We start from the raw sequence: 19,652 nt of genomic DNA, 5'->3' as shown, positions 1-19,652 counted from the left end.
GGTTAGAACAAATTTCCGCTGTTGATGCTGATGCTTCACAAGTTGCTAGCAGGTTACTAAAATTATAATACCCTGCAAGAGTATAAAAAGAAAACAGGACTCACAATAAGCAATTTCCTTTTTCTTTTGAGCAGCTCGCTCTCGGTTCAACGTACTGCAATCTACTACCTACTTGTTACTCGTAAAGGAATCGCATTTTAATAGCAGTCAAATCGCCCGCCCACCCGGCACACAAATTGGAATAAATGACGCTCGCCCGAGCAGAGCTCTCCCTTTTCTGGCCATGATCACTGTGGGTGTGAAATCCATGAGTACTGTGGGGCCCCAGGCGATTTCCTCCGAAAATGCAGTTTCATTGTTCTTTCATTCTGTCATCTCGTTATTAGCCATGCTCTTTGGCTCCGTTTGAGCTTGTCCGGCCCAGAGAACAAGCCGGAGTGGACAGCGAAGAGTGGACAGTGGTGCAAACAGATGTCCAACTTGGCTGCAATTCCATTCCGGTCCCCACTCTCAAGGGAAACTTTGGCCAAGTGAACTCGACTTGATGCAACTGACAGACTGACTGTGACACAAAGCCCGGCAGGACATATGTATGTACATATACGGTGGGCTCTATAAATAACGCACGACCCCAGAGTAACCATGTGTGCCGACAGTGATGTCAAAACAGAATGCAGTTCAAAAAACAATTCTTCTCCAGGAGTTAGCTTGAACCAGCTTGAAGAAAATCAGAAGGAAAGTATAGGTTACAATATGTTTAACCAAAGAAAATTTCTTCTAAAGTGAATGAATAAAAGTGCAGTAAAATTGACAATATATAAATAGTTAGGATATGATATGATAACTTAATTCCATTAATTTAATTTAAATTTAATTTATTTACCATTTAAACAGAGACTAAAAATGCTTGAATCAATCTGGGTTCCTTAGGAACATATGGAAAACCATAGGAAAGTAGATAATACATATATTTTTATACCCTTGCAGAATATTATAATTTTAGTACAACGCTGTGAACATTGCGAAGTATATATATTATATATTCTTGATCAGCATAAACAGCCAAGTCGATCCAGCCATGTCCGTCTGTCCATCTGTCTCTCCGGAAGCTAGAGTCTCAGCTTAGAAGCTGCCTCTCGCTCTCTTTCTCCCTCTCTATCGCTGTCTGTCTCTCTAGAGATATCACTTACTCCCGCGTGCTCTCACTTTCGCTCTCTGTTGTTCTCTTTGCTCGGAGAGTATAAATACCAGGCGCTACCGGCCCACCTCCCTCAGTGTGTACGTGGCCTCCCTCCTGTTAACATCTGTAGTGATAGTGGCAGTGATAGTGATTACCCTGTGATCCCAAAAAGATCACCTGGCCAATGGAATGTAACTGGATGACGAAGAAGAAGCTTACATGGATGATTTATTAAGAAGCCCTATTGAAGTCACCGGGAATACAACACTGGAAGGAATTGAGTAAGGATAAATGTTTATCTTCTACTGCGGTAAGTCTTAAGCATGACAATTATAATCATATATGTAGAAGCTATAGGAGGGATCAGGTATAGGTCCGCTGTGATAACTAACTCTTTTTGCCCCATTACTAAATTGAATATAAAGTGATTCAGCCAATTTTATAAAGAATATCTACCAACGTATACTCCAAGTTAATGCATCTTTGGCTTAGTTATGATCTGTTTCACATTTGATCTCATGAACCTATGGGTAGCTTCGGTTTCTCGAAGTTTCCTTTATTTCTTGTTAATTGAGAACTAAATATTCCATTAATTTATTTTAATGTGATGATTAGGCTTATTCGGGGAGTAAACCCGGTATATGTTGTTTATGAACTAATCGAAAATCTCATTAAATTATAATAAAAATATATATAGTGTATAATATAATACTATGCAGTGCTATATAGTACTTTTAAACTCATTCCAAACACCTTTTCATATTTTTATATTTATCACAAATCTATTTCTGTCTAATAAAGTTAGAAATATGAATAGCTTCCATGCAAAAAGGCTAGATCTGCGTGGAAAAGGTCAGAAGAGTCAACTCTGACTGCTGACCCGTTGTGTGCCACCAGGCTGGTTCGCTCTCTATGCCTGTGTGTGCGTTGTGTGTTTGAGGGTGTTGTAAGTGCAACAACTGTGTCACGCCTTGTTTCTGTTAACGACAAAGCGGAGAATAGGAGAATAGGAGAATGGGAGGATAGTAAGGAGAGTGGGTGGAGGGAGGAAGGACACCGACAAGCTGCTAGAGTCAGCTTGTTATTATTTCTGTCTTTTGTTGCTGCCTGCCGGCTGCTGGCCTCATAAAAGTGTTGTGTCCACGTGTGTTGTCGGTCTGCGTGTGAGCGACTGTTTGTTTGCTTGTTTTGTTTGCCTCCGTCTCTGTCTCTGTCTCTGTCTGTCGCTCTCTCCCTCACTTCCTGTTGCTCGTTCGACTTTTGCCCGAGCGTTTCCGCTTCCTTTCATTTGCCATTCCCTCGGTCCCTCTCTCCTCGCTTCTTGCCAAACCGACGTTTCGTTTTGCCAGTCTTGGATTTGCCTTGCTCTGCGGCTATTTGCTCGACTAATTCCTAGAGACTCTGTAAATATTTAATGTATACTCACCTCCCCTGGCACTGGCCAAAAAATGTTTAAAGCACTTGAGAGTGTGTTTTTTTGAATGGATTCTGCGATAAGAGGTATTACACCCACATGTGCCTGCAAATGTCAGCAGAGTCGCCTTCCAACTTCAATGGGGACCGCAGCTGTTGTTGACACCTGTCGCTTCACCTGCATTAGATTGCACTTTCGTTGCTAAAACAATGCACGGAGCTTAATTTGTATACGATTTTATTCTAGTTTTTGTATGCAAGGATTTCGGTAGGAAGTTGTAGAAGCCATAAGTTTAAATTGAATTCAGTTAGAATTAAGTTAGTTGCTTGAGTTGTTAATAGAATTTCTAAAATTTTTTCCTGTGCACTCTGCACCTACGCTTACAACTCTGGCCACTCCACGTGTCAGTCCCGGGGCAAGTGCATCGTATCCGGCAACCTCAACTTTGCAACTCAGATCTGACCTTTTCGCGATGGAAACTCTCAAGTCGCGAGTTGCCTGTCGCTCGCAGAGAAAAAGCCATTTGACATAGTCAACTTGTTTTAAATTAATGAGCACAGCTCCGAAAAAAGGAAAAAATGAGCATGAAATTGCTTTGCGTCTTGGGACGAGGTCCTATTTTAGCGAAGCAACAGGTGGGAAAGGGTTCCAGGAAGCGGCCGTAAAAAGCCACTCGAGGGTCTAAGCAAAATTCCTGCCTTGAGGGGGGAATCCCGGCTGGAAAAGGCCAACGGGCATAGGGAAAATTAAAAGAAGCAGAAGAACAAACAAAAGCAGGGCCTTAAACCGAAAGGGTATCGTGCATCCGCATCCCTTTGGACACCCCTCGAATGGGGCTTAATGGATTCCCCAAATCATTTGACCAGAGTGAACAGAAGAGCACAAAGCCCAACAGCCATGGCTTTAGCCGCTCTTAAATGTCAGCGCGTTATGAAATTATGGGCTAAATGAAATTATTCACAAATAAATGAAATTGCGCAGTCGACGGGAATCAGTTATGTACATTATTTTTGCACATTTTTGTTGCGCGGTGTTCCTATCGGCCTCTGTCTCTCGTATTTTTTAATATTTTCATTCAATTTTGAGCCGGGCTCTTTATCCCGCTTGAAATATCAAAGGTGAGAGGTAGAGCTCGGCCGGGAGGGAGTAGTTTCGCCCTCCCTCCCTCCACCCGAAACGGAGGCAGGTGGTAGCCAGGTAGGTTAGGTAGCGGTGGGTTCGTGTCAATTCAATCAAGCGGCTGCTCCTTCTTCGCTCCGACGCCACTTTCCTTCAACTTAATCTCGATGTCCTCCCTGTTGCCGCCGTGGTTGTTGTTGTTTGGTTACACAAAATGAGAATTTATTGTATGTGCTTTATGCACGGCACAACACACAATATCGGAGGGGCGCACATAAGCTGACTATATAATAAAATTTCAATTTGCCCGACAAACGATGTCGTCGACACTCGTCGTTTTCCACATCACAAAAAAAAAGAAGAAGTCGAAGAAGCGGCACAAAGCAATCGTCCTTTCGTCCTTCCTCCCCGGCCAAAGTGTACGCAAATATTTTGTATACTGTGTGTATATAAAAATATTCCATCATGCGTTTTATTTACGCTTATTGCGATGCGAAAGTTGGAGAACTTTCGTAAAGGTTCCGCTCTTAATTAATTCCCTTTTCCATCGAATTCTAGTCTAATTAATGTTTTCGTAGAAAGTCTTGGCTGTGCAACAGCTACTGACCCTGAACCAGCAATGGTAACACCTAAAGGTTCCCATAGTTTTTAATATCAACATGGGTTTTTTGGGAATGGCAATTCCTTTGCACCCTTGATGGAGGGGGCGGCGGGGGCTTGAATTTTCCCGAATTCTGGTTTGTTTACTTTTTCAGAGTCCTGCATCTGCCAGGGGGCAGGAATCAGGAAAAAGGTCACCCATACGAGTGACATTTTCGCAGGAAGAAAGTGAAACAATTTCTGGCTATTCGGGGCTTTAAATGAAGTGTATAGCGATTTTAAAATGCATTTGATTAAAACTTTTCACAGCTAAAAAAAAAGTTCTGAATTGGACAAAATTATATGGTGTTATTAAAGATTTAAGTTAAAAGAAGTAAAGTTATTCATAAGAACTTTAGGGTTTTCTTAACACATAAAAACCTTAATAGGGTTGTAGGAAGGAAATTAGTCTTAAAAATAGTATATATTCTTAAAATCAAGAAATTATAACGAAGTTACTCCTAACTTTAGTCAGGAGCTTGAGTGAAGGAGCCATTTCCGACCCCATAATTTTTTTAATTTTACATCATTAAAATTGTTAAAAATTCGAAAATTTTTAGATTTTTTAAAATGTTAAATTGTATGCAGATGCAGATTTATTAATCTAATAAAAACTAGCATAGGAAAGGTTTCCGAATTGAAATTAATGCATTTTTGGCTAAGTTATGAGATTTTAAAATTTGATTTGTCTACAAAAACTGTATTAAATTCTTATAATCTACTAAATTGATTCAAAGAATGTGAATATTTTAAACTTGGCTTAGAATGATTCTCATTTTGATTCTATAATTCAATTGCAAACTGGTAGGGTATATTAATTTCGGTTTTTCGAAATTAGTTTCCTCTCTTGATGTTGTTTAAAATCCCTTCCACTCCGTTTGCAACATTAAAATCCCCTTATAGGCTATACTTGACGATAGGAGCGAGTGATAAGCATATGGCTTATGCATCAAGCAGGTCACAGGTCAAGGGGTCGCGACTCCTTTGCCAGAGTAAGTCGTCTTCCCTGTAATAGCCTTTGCATGTTACAATGGCTTGTGGCGGGGGTTTTGGGGCATAAAAACCTCGGAGGATATCTATTGATATGACATTCACCGTATCCCCCCCCGGTGACGTCACCAAGTCGGAAAAGGGAACAAAATGTTAAGAGATGTTGGTGAAAGATGGGGCGTGGGCGGTAGGGCGGAGGTCACGTAAAACATGCTCGTTAAAAATTGACGATGTGCATCAGCGCGTGGCGTCGATGCGGACTCTTAGACAAGGTGAGAGAGAGAGAGTGAAAGCTGGATTGGGATTGGTTTCAGCTTAACGTTACACGTGCCCCCACCCCCCTTTCCAGGACAACACTTAACCCATTGACCCAACCGGCGAGCCACCTTTGGGCCAAGCATTTATCGGCAAATGTATTTGCTGCTGGCTGGCGGCATTTATGACTTTTTAAAGCCGTCGAAAATCGTAAAAACAGTCGGCCATAAGATGTACCATAAGTCCCTAAAGGACAACGCAAGCTCACAAGTTTATTTATGTTTTTTTTATAAGTATATGCCTGCTTATATATAATGTACATCTAAATGTTTTGCATACTGCATGCCATGCCATGCCCTGTGCCCCTTGACATGCCGCACTTTTCAGCCTTCGAGCACTCGCTCTCAGATATATAAATACGTAATGCATGTCAGTTTGGTTTTGCGCTTTGATTTAACAGCGTTGATTTATGACGCCGCAAAGTATGCCACGGCAGGGCTGGGCATAAAAAAAAATGGCGGAAAGTGGGAGCAGAGCACGGCTAGAGCGTTAAATCAAATATAGCCCAAGCCCAAGCCAAGCGGCGAACGTGGATTTAATTAGTGGAAAGCGCTGCATGCTGCACGCTCCGCTGGCAAGATGAGATTGGATGGGGTTGAAATGGTGAAATGGTGAAATGGCGCTGGTTGCTGGCAATGATAACGATGATGAGCCCGATGCTGATGCCAAGGCATAATCATTAAATCGCCAGTGAAATACTCGCACATAAAGTGCAAGCATAAAGCATAAGGTGTGCCTTAAAAACGTTTCAGCGAACCGAATCAAAGTCGAGACGACGAACAAAAAATGGAGCGCTAAAACTTTTTGCCAGGACTAGATCATTTCCAGGTTATTCACATCCCGAAAGAAGACAAGAAAATGGTCTCCCCCCCTGCGTATATCAAATTAATTTGTCGGCCCGGCAATGAAATAACTTTGACAACTCCTCCACGCCTGGGATCGAGAGGAAAAGTTTGTCTTTGGGGTCCAGTTTGGCCCTCTTTGGCACTTGCTAATTGAGTTTGCCCGAATTTCATACGCCATGTGGGACCGGGAAAAGATGGCTGAGTTGCCCTTTTGTTGCCTTGCTGCCTCGCTTTGTCAACCTTTTTATTTGGTTCAATAAACAGCCAGAGACGAATATTTATTTGTATAAACACATATAAATATTTGTGTATTTAAACGAGAAGAAAGGCCACACACAAGTGGGTGGGTTGCCTGTTATTTTTGCCTAAGAAAATATTGCGTATACGCAACGCCAACACCTTAACAAAGAAAAAAAATACTCATACGCCGGGTATGCAAGAAGGGGGAGAGGGGGCAGAAAAAAAAATTAAGAAATGGCAGTACCCACGTGTTTTTCCTTGTTTTCGAGAAAGCTTTTCATGCTAATGGAAAACTCAATATGTCTTAACTTCTGTTATTTATATGAGGTTGGGGTGTAGGTGTGGGTGGGTACATATACCCTCACATTATCCTACTTCAAAGCATTGCATTTCGATGTCCTCTCCCCCTCATTCTCTCTATGTGCCACATGTGGCGCTTGTGCCGATGCTCTGGCCTTGAAAATCCCACTGAAAATGCGACATTTAAATGGCCTCCGAGAATTTAATTGACAAAATTAATTACCAAAAATGCTTTTTTACTTCTAAATTATAAATAGCCAAGGGAGGCACCAACAAACAACGTTAAAAAAAAAACCAATAACAATAACAAAATAACAAGGAAAAAATAAGGAGAGGGAATTAGAGGGAATACAGCTCAGGTTGTTGACAAAAAAACAAAAAACACGTCGGAGGGGCGCAAAAACGTCGCCGTTTTGCGTTGTTCAAATATTCATGACAAGACGGCACAAAGTGCTCAAGTTTATTGCAATGAAAAACAGTAAACGAAGGCGGGCGGCGACTGTTGCTTTTCCTTCCCCTTCCCCTCTTCCGCCCCCTGGGCTGTCTGCATCTGTCGCTTTTCCCTGGGTTTATGGTTTATCTTTTATGAAATATGCAAATACAACAAAGGCTGACAAAATGATTTTAAAACTGTCAAATGTCTACTGCCGACTGTCGACTGTCGACTGTTGTTTTGTCCTCGGATGACATCAGTTGGCGTTGCACTGGCTTTGGGCATCTGCATCTGCATCTGCCTCTGCATCGGTTAGATACAAATGTATCTATTGCATCACACGCAGCAATTGTCCAAGTGCTGACGCATGCAATTCCACCGACTATGGGGCCATGACATCACTTTACACGCACGATTTGTGGCAAATGCCGCCATAATTTCTGCCCAAAACACACAGCCACAACGCTCCGCTCATTCCCCTCATTCCCCTCATTCCCCATCCGTTTTCCCAGCCCCCTGCCTTGCCGTGATTCTAAAGGATGTGGGAGCTGGAGGTGCAGGAGCTGCGAGTGGGCGCAGGATGACCAAATCCCAGAAGATGGCGACGACTTCCGCACAAACGGAAGCCGCATTCTGCTCTTTTGCCTGCGACTTGCCATTGTCAACGTTGGTGTGGTAAGGCATTCTTGGCCCACACGCACACACACAAACACAGGCGCATCACTCTTGGCCAACATCCAAGAGTTGAACACAAATTTTCGAGTACAGTCAGCAAAAAGTGCAGTTGGCATGGCAACATGGCGAAATCAAAGGCAGACACGCACAACCAGCATCTCAGCATTGGCAACCAAGTTTACCTTTGTGAAAGTTCAAAAATTAGCGTATTGGATAAATTTAAAGATAGGTGAAGATATAGATAACAAGAAGGGAAGATATAGATACGGAAAGGGATAAAGATTCCCATACAGTTAGGAATTCTTAGCATTTATTTACTCTTACCTTCTCTTAGTAATATTTGTTACTTATCCTTCTTCTGGGCAAATGTCATTACTTCTAAAAGTCTAATGAGCCAGTAAACTTTGCGTAAACATCTCAATTAAACCAGAAATAAATATCCCAAAGGTTAATATTTAGTGATTCAAAGGGTGTGAGTTAAGTGAATGGTTAATAATTATATGTTACAGAGTAAATGATACGGTTTATTATATAAATAAAGCTAATGCTATAGACACTGTTGCAATTAGTCAGCGGAAATGTTTTAAGGAACTTAAAGGGTGGGGACTTTCTCTTAAATATGCAAATGCCCAAATGAAAGCACCAGCCATCAGCGGTAATTATAAATATTTGCTTGACCCCACCCCCCCGCAAGTCAACCTACCTAAACACCTGGCAATCAACCTGTACACTCACCTATGTGGGTGCTCTGTGTAATGCCTTCAATTAGCCAAGTCCACACAACACAATAATCAACGCGACTTCCCGTGAACTATGATTATGTAAGCCACACTCAAATGACATCAGTTAAAGGGGGGAGATATTAAGGCCAAATGACACTGAACAGAGATATATATATAAATTTAAAAGAAATATATATATACTTGTAGAATAACAAGTATTAATAACAATATTAATAAAGTGTGGAAAATAATTACAAATAGAATGTTAACTATTTGTAATTATATAGAATGTTAACTATTTGTAATTATATAGTTAACATTCTATTTGTAATTATTTTCCACACTTTATTAATATTTAAAGTTTGAAAGTCAGACTAATATCACATGGTCATAGGCTGCGGAAAATCATATAAATGCTTAATGAATGAAAGGCGTTTGCTGAGTTCCAGGAAATCCTAGCTAAGTGGGTTATTCAAACAGTTTTGTCTGTGTCTGAGCCACAGTTGACATCATACAGGCCTCCATTACCCCCATCCATGTACATACTATATACACTATAAAGATTCTCTCAATGGAACAATCGAATTGGTATAGTAGAGGGTTTTTTTTGGGTGTCTGCATATTAGCCGGCAGCATTTTTGGCGGCAAACGCCTACGCGGCAAAGCCACCACCTCCTCCGCGATGTGTCCTTGGCTTTGCCAGTATCCGATTGGGGCTTGAAAAATCATTCATTGAGACACTATATACTATGGATGCGGTGTGTGCGGAGTGTGCGCTGCTAGTTGGCAGTCAGAGAGTCGTAGGGATTTTCGCGTGGGCGTCCTCAGTGTTTGTGTGTGTTATTGTTGCCCTTGTTTTCATACTCCAAATATTTGTAGTGGGAAAAGTCTTGTAAAAGAGTACTACCAGTGAGTCTATTGAGCTGGCTCCCAGTCCTGTCCCCCCTTCGTTTGCCATTAAGTTTCATTTTATGACAGTGTCGCTGGCTCTGGCTGGAAACAGTTGACGCAGCAGCTCCACTTTCAAAAAGAAAAGGAAAAAAATACAAAAGTGGGCAGAGGAAAAGCGAGGAAAATTCCAGCTTGCGTGGGTGTTAGTCGCCGTTAGTTTTTCTCTAGTTGGTTTTCCCCACACATACACAGAAGCATTGCGGTCGCTCCTTATTGTGTATGCCTGTCGCGCTTTGCTGATTTTTCTTAATGGAATTTATGCGAGTGTGAAATTTATGTCTGTGCCCAGATAGGAGAATGCCAAACGCAGAACGCCAAACGCAAAACGCAAAACGCAAAACTATTCTTAGCCTGGCTCAAAGGAGGAAGCCGGAGCAGCAGCACACGCGTTGCCTACTTTTTGGGGCGCAAGGTTAAGCTCTCTCTCTCCCTTTAAACGGATTAAGTGCAGCGCGTGCGGAACATGGCTATAATTCAGATTGGCATTTATCGGTCTCTTCCGGCTGTAACGCTTACATGTTCATTAGCTGTCAGCCGGTCCAATGAGCCGCAAAAGCATGGTTGCATAAAACACGCAGCGGGTTGCCGAATCTCTGGTATATCCACCAGATATTCAGGCGGCTATATTACTACTACCATCGATGTAATCGCTGCGAGTTATGAATATTTACTGCCATCCTATTTTCTGCCATTACTATATTATGTCAGGGCGAGTGAGTGTGTGGGCGGGACAAATTGCTTTTCAATCAATTGAGCTTGCAGCGATTGCACTCGCCCTAAGGTTGCCTTCTGCCTTCTGCCTCCAGATATATATATTGCACATACGACCCGTTGGCCAAAGAAAAACTGCTGCAGGTCTCGAAGCAGCCCATTCATATGTATATGTGACTTTTTGGTTTCGATTTGTGCCATTGACTGGCAAAACGCCCTCGAACAGTCTTCTATTACAAATGGAAATTTTCCGGCTTCTGCCAAAAAAAAAAAAGATAAAAGAAAGGGGAGAAAAAATGAAAGAAAGATATTGAAGAAATAAAAAGGATGCGCGGGTGTGCGTCTCCTTTGGCATGTTTATGAGTCAGCTGATAAATAAAATAAATTTCATTTAAAGCCCATTTCCGCTTTATTGCCACTAGCCGCTAGCCGGGCTATTTGTGTCCATAATTTGGCTCGTAAATAATGCGAGTATTTCGCCCAGCGACTCCTTGAGACATCCCAGCATCCCAGCATCCCAGCATCCCGCCCCCGCAATCTGCATTCCCCACTCTTCTGCACTCTCTCTCTGCAGTTGACAGACCCAACGATGCAATCGGATTTGTCAGTTTCAAGGAAAACACACCAGCTGATGAGGTTATGTAGCCCTCGGCGGGGATTCACATCTGTAGATTCCGTAAGGTGTTACCGCCAACATAATCCTTATGTCTGAGAAATTGCATCAGGAGCCATCTGGCCGCAGATGCTTATAGAGTGTCGTGTCGTGTCGTTTCGGTTTCTCCACCGGGAACATGTACGTGCCAGCAGATTCCACCTGGTCGGTTGGTCGGTTGGCAGGTTGATAAACTAAACCATTCAGCCGGAAAACGGGTTCGGTGAGTGGGCACATTGCATCGTGGAATGTTACCTCATTTGGATTTAAATATGAGCAGAAGATGAGTGCATTTGAAGGTCGATCAGCAGCAGATATTTATGGGTTCCAAAGCTAAGGATGTAAGAGATTATGCTGCAGTGTTATTCTATATTGAATGATAGGTTCTTTTGGGCAGGTGCAATGTGTGGTAATACAGGGGAATGCCTAACAGGTGTATATGTTGGTCTATGAAAAGGTATGATGAAAGGGGTTATGATGTTGGGATAAATATTTGTATTTAGGTTAGATATTGCAGAACATTTTCCTGTGCAAAAACTTCGTCCCACTGTGCCTGTATTACGCCAACACACTCATTTGCAAATTTATGTTCGAAACGTGTGGGCCAAATTATGACAAACCGCAGTGAAAGTTTCAAAAAGCATTTTCAGCACACACTTAGCGCTCACCTTTACCCCACTTCTACGAGGAGAGGAAGGTAGAGTGTGTATATAGAGAGAATGAATGAGCGGAAAGAATAACCACCGAGGAGTACGTGCCCGTTTAGTTCACTCGAAAATGGATGACCACGCCCACCACCATTGCTCTGTCCTGGCCAACTTTTGGGTTGATTAAAGTGCGGAAAGTCCATGGAAATTTCACTGAGGCATTGTGCTATCCTCCTGGTTTCTCTGGCTGGCTCTTGCCCGTAATTAATGTTTATGCCGACTCTGGACTGGCTAGCGTTTTGTCTTTATTTGTGCTGGCTCAATTCCTTTTGGGTCCTAGAAATGTCTAGTGATGCATTATCTATGAACATGGAAAAAATAAAGGGAAAATATTAGTATTTCAAATACTTTCTTAACTATCAAAAGAAAGAAAGTTTAACAAGATAATCTAAAATATAAGGCATAGAGAAAAGAGAATGGAATAAAATACTTAGAATACTTACTACATTGGGAGCTAGTTTCTTTAGGTGCACGTTGACATATAGCTTTGACCACTTGCTTTCCGGCTTTGGGTCTGGGATTAGTTAATTTTGAGATAATTCGAGTGTTAAGCATGTGGCGCAAAGGCAGGACACACTCACACACACAATTGCAGGCCCCATTCCCAATTAGTTGTCATTATGCGTCCCGCTTGTAACGGCTCTGGTGCTGCCCAGCAGGACGCAGGACACTCCGCTGGAGCAGACAAAAGGATGCCAAAATTGTGTCGCCTGCAATCAGAACAGATGAGTCTGTGTGTATAGAGCATATAGTGCGAGCTGTTTGTGTGCGATAAACAAGTCTAATTAAAGCTAACGAGATTAGACCAGCCCAAGACGCACTCGAGCACAGTTTGGGGCTTAATTAAATCCCCTGTCAGTTCGTTCTCAAGTTGTCAATTAGCCGGCATTACGGTCATAGCTCTATTCTAAATGCATATACATACATGTATATTATTTTGTTTATTTTCGAAAACGCTCTAAAAATATTCGCAAGTGCCTATCCCCTATCCTTTGCCCATTTTGTGGGCGTTCATGCAATGTAAATAAGTAAATGTTTGCCTATGAAATCGATCAACGGATTGGGTAGCTGTCGCTGAGGCGGGGGCTTTAAGAGGTGGATTTAACCCCCAGCTCAAGTGGCAAGCAAATAAGAGTCTAAAAATAATCGAAAACACACACATACGCACTGAAGCCAATAAGAGGCAGGCGTTAAGACTTGTTCCATATTCATGAAGGAGTATCTATATATGTTATCTCTCTATCTGGTTTATGAAAGTAAACAGAGAAATTTCGGAAGGAGAACTTAAGCCGAGGGAAAGAAGGGCGAGAGTGATTTCATTAAGGTGCTAATTCCTTTGGTGGCTAAATTAAAATGTTTGAGGAAATAGAATAAATATTAGGCATTTTCGAGATGGAAATATGACTAACTATTAACCAGCTAAAGGTTATATTTTATTTGTGCTTTATTTATATATTTACTTGGCAATTTAAAAGTAATTTCAAGCAAAACAAATGCATTGGAAAGCTTTTGTCATGAATTTAAACTAACCTATTTAATTTTCTTATAACAAATTCCTAGATTACTGCAAATTAAGGCTTTAATGAGATGAAAATGAAATGTCATGATGTCTTGGCTGGAAAACTAAAACAGAAATTCAAACAAGTGCCCACGTAGCGGTAAGTAAACATTTACTTCTAATGATTTATGTGCCAAGTTGAAGAGAGAGAACAGGATACCAGGATACTAGGATATTAGATAGATAAGATGAGCAACAAGCTGGTTGAACCTTTAACACGACCAATTGAATTATGTTTTGTTTGTTCGCGTAATTACTTGGCGCTTAGTTCCTGTCCCCATTGATATTGGCCCAAAGGGCAAGTTTCATTGGCGGATCGTGGGCGTTATTAATTTATGAACTCCATTGCCATATCCATCTCCAAGCTGGCATTATGCTAATTTACAAGTTTGTCCTTGTCGAGTTAAGTGTGCGAAACAGCAACAAGGACAATTATGATCTAACAACAGAGGTAGGAACAAAGCTAAAGCTCAAGTTGAAGCTAAAGCCGAAAAGAAGAAACCGAGAGACACAGACATAAAAAACTTTTCCCCAAAAGTTTGCTTTTCGTCATCAAGAACAAATCAAGCAAACGACGACAACACAAACAAATAAATATCAGACTCATCAACGTCATCATCAAAATGGCGGCAGGCTGACCGGATACACTAACACAGGCACAACTTTAACAACTACAGCAACAGCAACAACAACTGGTAATGACAGTAATGAAATGTTACAGTTACATTGCGCATCGTTAAGTGGCACACACAAAAGCCCCGGCTGCTAAGTCGCGTGGGAAAAGCCAAAGGAAAACTGCCAAGCAGGCAGAAGGGGCTTTGGCTGTGCTGACACTTTTTGCCAGTCCAAAAAAGAAAATCACATTTCATACGACATCAAAAATTGATTAAAATTACATTAATTCATGCGCGGACCAAGTAAAATATTTAATTGAAGAAAAACATTGACATTGTAGTAGTTACATCTTAGTTGCGCATCTCATCCTCTTCCTCCGGCATAAAGTCGTTGAACAGCGAGAATGTCTGGCGCATTTCCTCTGTTGTCTTGTCCTTGATCGAATCGGCCACCAATTTGTAGGTGATGTCAAGCAATCCCTGGATGTTCAGGTAGTTAGCTGCCAGGATCAGATCACAAAATGTGTTCTGGTCTACATCAAGAAATTTAATATCCCAGGCGGAGATATCATCGGTGCGCTTTTCCTCGGACTCGTCCTCTTTGGCCTCCATTGGAAACTCGCTCTTGTGGTAAGTGGCCCAGATGAGCACCATCTCTAGGATTTTTGAGTTAACTTTTGGGACAGGAAGAACGCCAACGTCGTCATCATCGCCCAGATCCTGCACAGCCTTGCGAATCGTCTCCGAGCACTTGATGATATCATAGTCGATTTCAAAGATCACCTCGTCGGAGGTCTGCAGACGAATGATGCGCATTTTTGTGGCTTAGGAAAAGTATCAGTTTAGAATTTTTTAACCTGCTTATATATTATATTTATAATATATTTTTACCTGATATTCTCCTTCCTTGATTTCGATTGGGAACTGTTTGAGTTATGTGAACAATTCCTTAGAAGACAGACGGCATTAACCTCATGGCCCACTCTTATGAGTAATGTTCTGAATAATTTACTATTTTTTTTTAGGTTGTAATAGGTTCTCTGTCTTTTAACTATTTAACTATTTTTTCGAATAGCATCTCTGTTGCTGATTTGTAGGGCAAAGGCTGAACTGCCATCGCTGGATTGGATTCATTTGAGAGACGAACTAAGGCAGCCACATCGGCCACAGAGTAGAATTTGCATAAAAGGGCAGATTGTCAGCATTGTCCTTGTCGGTTTTCTCGCAAAACAGCAGCTGCAGTTGAAATTCGATTAAGCCGCCGCCCCGCCGCCCTTCTTCTTGCCTTGAACTTGCATTTTAACAACTGTCAGGCTCCCTCCCTTTCCCCCCTCTGTGGGAAATTGCATTGCTTCATTTGGGGGTTTTTCCCTTGAATCGGAGTTGAGAAAATGCGCAGAAATTTCAATTTGCTTAAACAAATAATCCAAATGTAAATTATATTCAATTTTTGAGGAATTTTTGTTTATCTTTAAGGGTTATATAAAGATTTCATTTGATTATTCCACGGATTTGAGTTGGAAAATTCGTAGAAACTGTCAAGTTAATTATTAAATGTAAACAAATGGTATTTAAATTGGAAAATAATAAGCTTCATATGATGTTAATATAAGATGTTAGTTGCAACTTTACATTCATTCTACATTTAATAAAAGTGCTGTCCATTTATTCATTAATACATTCAGAATGAGAGATAAATATTTCCATTTATACCAATCAATATATTGCCACTTTAAGTTAACTCCCATATCTGATAATCTCGGCCTGACCACAAATCTTTGGTCGCAATAAGACCATCTAAATTAGCTTAATTGCAAATTAATGAATATGCGCACCATTAGGAAGTGTGGGCTTATTGTGGTGTATGCTACATTTAACACTCTCCGCCACTCCGCTGCCATTTGGGTTAATTATAAATTATTCGGAGCAGGCTTTGATGTGTTGTCATGGATATTAATCTCTCCGGTCCAACGCCTGCCCTCTCCAGTTTAATTATACTTTACGATATTATTTAAATTTGTATCGTGATTGATTGCACGGGACCCGGGAAATGTCCAAGGTTGATGAGGTCTATGTGCGTGTGAGTGTGTGTGTCCTGATCCAATTAACGTCTGGCTGGCGATTAGGCAGCTGATTTGCACAAATCAATGCAACACGCCCCCAAACCACCTGTAATATACACACCGCCGAGGTGGTGTGTTTGCTGGTCGGTTGGCAGTGAATTGAATGAATTATATTACGACATACTTTATTGCGCCGTCATAGGCAAGAGAAATGTTATTTTGATTACTCGCACGCGCCACCGAACCGGAGGCGGGGCCCCGATTTGTTCTGTTGAGTTTGTTTATTGATTTCTCGACATGACACCGATTGCTTGCATATAAAACGTGACACTAGACAACATAATCTATACATTTATAGGTCTTAAGTTGAAATTATTCAAGGAAAGTAGTAGATACATATTAAATCTTTGTTATAATTATATTTATTAATTATAGGATCGAATCGGAAATCGATCATAGCTAAGCTTAAATTATTCACATTTTTCAAATCGATTTAAGTGAATTTTAAAACCCTTGCAGGGTTTTACAATTTTAGTCAACAGATAAACATTACAAAGTATATATATTATATATATTCTTGATCAGCATAAACAGCCAAGTCGAACCAGCCATGTCCGTCTGTCCATCCGTCTCTCCGGAAGCTAGAGTCTCAGCTTAGAAGCTGCCTCTCGCTCTCTTTCTCCCTCTCGCTCTCTTTCTCCCTCTCTATCGCTGTCTGTCTCTAGAGATATCACTTACTCCCTCGTGCTCTCACTTTCGCTCTCTGTTGTTCTCTTTGCTCGGAGAGTATAAATACCAGGCGCTACCGGCCCACCTCCCTCAGTGTGTACGTGGCCTCCCTCCTGTTAACATCTGTAGTGATAGTGGCAGTGATAGTGATTGCCCTGTGATCCCAAAAAGATCACCTGGCCAATGCAATGTAACTGGATGACCAGGAAGAAGCTTACATGGGTGATTTATTAAGAAGCCCTATTGAAGTCACCAGGAATACAACACTGGAAGGATGTATACTCTACTGCGGTAAGTCTAAACCATCACAATTATTATTATATATATAGAAGTTATAGGAGGGATCAGGTCTAGGTCCGCTGAGCTGTGTTATGTATTTATTTTTCAACTAACTCTTTTTGCCCCATTACTAAATTGAATATAAAGTGATTCAGCCAATTTTATAAAGAATATCTACCAACGTATACTCCAAGTTAATGCATCTTTGGCTTAGTTATGATCTATTTCACATTTGATTTCATGAACCCATGGGCAGCGGAGTTTGCTTCATTTCTTGTTATATGCCTTTTTTTTAGAGAAATGTTTAACATTTTCATAAATCATTCATTCATAATTTCATTTCGGAAAGCTTTCCTACGCTATATTATTATATTGTATATCGCATTTGTAGCCTAGTGTTAAATGTGCGTCGCCACAAGCACGTATCTATATTCGTTTCGATTTGTTGCACTTCGAAGATTAGAATCGATTTGAAACCCACTCGCCATTGAGCCTTTTAATCGGTTCGGTGCCGTTTTGATTCGCATAATTATGGTCATTGTGGGACCCTTCTCAAATGTCAGCCACTTGTCGTCATCGCCGACACAGCCCATTGTCACCCACTTGGTAAGCGATACCGAAAGACTTTCGAGTCTCTGCCAGGAGTTCGTCCCAGTCTCCGGTTTCAGTTCCCAGTGAGTCGTAAATGCCAAAACCGGTCAAAGCACCGCCTTGCACTACCTCGAGGATATGGAGGCTAGGCCAAAGGCGGCTGCATTCAGACCCTAATTTGTATGACAAATGCTAGACCTAATACGTAACAGTTGACATTGAAACTGGCATTAAAATTTGGTAAGCATTTATTTTTAGAAACTCCTTCACACGGACAGACAATGTGGAGAAGTTTTTTGGGTGCACATGAGCCCCAGGACATGAATAGCAACAACAAAAAAAAAGTTGAGAGCGAGTCCCATTAAAGATGCGCATATTGTGGGCAAGGAAGCGTTACACAGGATAAGAGGGCAGCACTGGGAGAAAAGTTTGAAGTAGAATTCAATACTTAACGTATGAATAAGGTGTAAATAAAGTAAGCTTACTAGATCAAGATCAGGAAAGGATTATAGTTTAGAATAGTTCAGCTTCTCAAATCAAGGCTTACTGTTCAAAATAGTCATATAAATCCTAGAAAGCTTAAGTTTTGTAATGTTCTTTGAAATGTTCTTCATTAAATACTAAGAATTTGTATTTCCTGACAGTTCCTAGGAAGTTACAAATCGGTTCTGGGAACATTAAGCCCTTAATAGGAGCCCCATTAGATCAGTAATTCATCCCCTTTGGCACTTGAGAAATCAGATACAGGTACATTCAAGAGCAGATTTTCCACAGAATTGGAAAATGTCAATATATTTCCAGTTGAGCGCCGCGAAACAAGCGATTCGAAAAATCGCCCAGTCCGGAAACTAATTTAAGAATATTTTGCGATGCCGGGAGAAATGTTTTATGGGTGATTCAGGGAATCAGGGGACATTGGAGGTGTTAGGGGACCATCGGCAGACATAAGCCCGATTTGCCATTTGAAGCGGAAGTGACCCTTGAAGTTTGATTTTGTTTGTGCGCCATTCGTTGGCAACGACAGGACATTTCTTCTTTTGACCAGGCCAGGAACCATATTTATATTTATTTATTTGCTGCTATTGCGCCGCTGTTGTTGCTGCTGCTGCTGCTCAATTTTTAATCAACGGCTTTGATGGCGTCTTGGCAGCGCCTCCTGGACTCCATGCAATTTCCTGTTTGGCTGTGGACGAAGTCTGAGAGACAGGCGGCTAGCAAAGGAGAAAAAAAAGTAGAAAAAGAGGAAAAGGAAAGCGCGACGACTCGACGCTGCTTGCCTATTTTTAGCAATTTGGCCGTATCCCACGGATTTCAATGTCAACAGCACTCACAGACACACACACACACACACCCCAAGAAAGCCGGGAATCCGGCATTTGGAGGAGGTCGGAAGTTGTCATCCGCAAGTGCCAAGCCTGAACATAAAGCAGCTCGATCTTGGTCCTTGTTCGCTGCTCATCGCTCATCCGATTAGGAGATTGCCTCAGACCAAAGTGCAGCATACTTATGGGGGCTGTAATTGAACTTGCCGCTAAAGGCAATTAAAAGCAAATCATAAATCATCTTCAGGGGAGGAAGAGAGAGTAGGGAAGCTGACCTTAAATGACATGCGGAAACTATAAACTCTATATATGTTTTTTCATATAAATTTAATGTTAATTTTAGTTCAGAAATTCACCAAAATAACTAAAAATTTGTCTCCCAAGCTATAGGGGACACCTCTCTAAAGGATGTGCATAAATTCATCGTATCAAAGACCCTTTCTTTTCGTTACGCTCCAAGTTCAAAGTGCAAAGGTGCAAAGGACGACCAGGAGGTGGCATGTGACGAGCCCAACTGTGGAATCGCCAATGAATGCGAATGATTCGCAGGACCAAGGAAAGGAGCCACCGGCCAGGACACAATGGGCCAGGCTCGCCTGCAGC

At 41.4% G+C, this 19,652-nt stretch overlaps 1 protein-coding gene and 1 pseudogene across 3 annotated transcripts in view; one reads left to right on the top strand and one right to left on the bottom strand.

The window, feature by feature from the left end:
• LOC110177855 (uncharacterized) overlaps positions 1-19,652 on the top strand; it is a 65,604-nt gene that overhangs the window by 14,826 nt on the left and 31,126 nt on the right. The window contains exons 5-6 of one of the 2 annotated variants that reach the window (XR_015270367.1): positions 13,454-13,551; positions 16,928-17,148. The gene's annotated coding sequence lies outside the window, so the exon portion shown is untranslated. Of the gene's footprint in view, positions 1-13,453; positions 13,552-16,927; positions 17,149-19,652 lie in introns of those variants that run through there. The other variant, XR_015270366.1, reaches the window with a different exon arrangement.
• Positions 14,353-15,492, bottom strand: LOC110177860 (S-phase kinase-associated protein 1 pseudogene; annotated as a pseudogene). Its single transcript, XR_015270368.1, has 2 exons — positions 14,957-15,492; positions 14,353-14,889 (listed from the first exon to the last, which is right to left on the bottom strand). The product of XR_015270368.1 is annotated as an S-phase kinase-associated protein 1 pseudogene (transcript).

The sequence above is a fragment of the Drosophila serrata genome, unplaced genomic scaffold (assembly GCF_035046125.1).
Source record: "Drosophila serrata isolate PLE 108 unplaced genomic scaffold, ASM3504612v1 contig_165, whole genome shotgun sequence".
NCBI classification, from domain to species: Eukaryota; Metazoa; Arthropoda; class Insecta; order Diptera; family Drosophilidae; genus Drosophila; species Drosophila serrata.
This window is presented reverse-complemented; position numbering and strand designations above follow the sequence as displayed.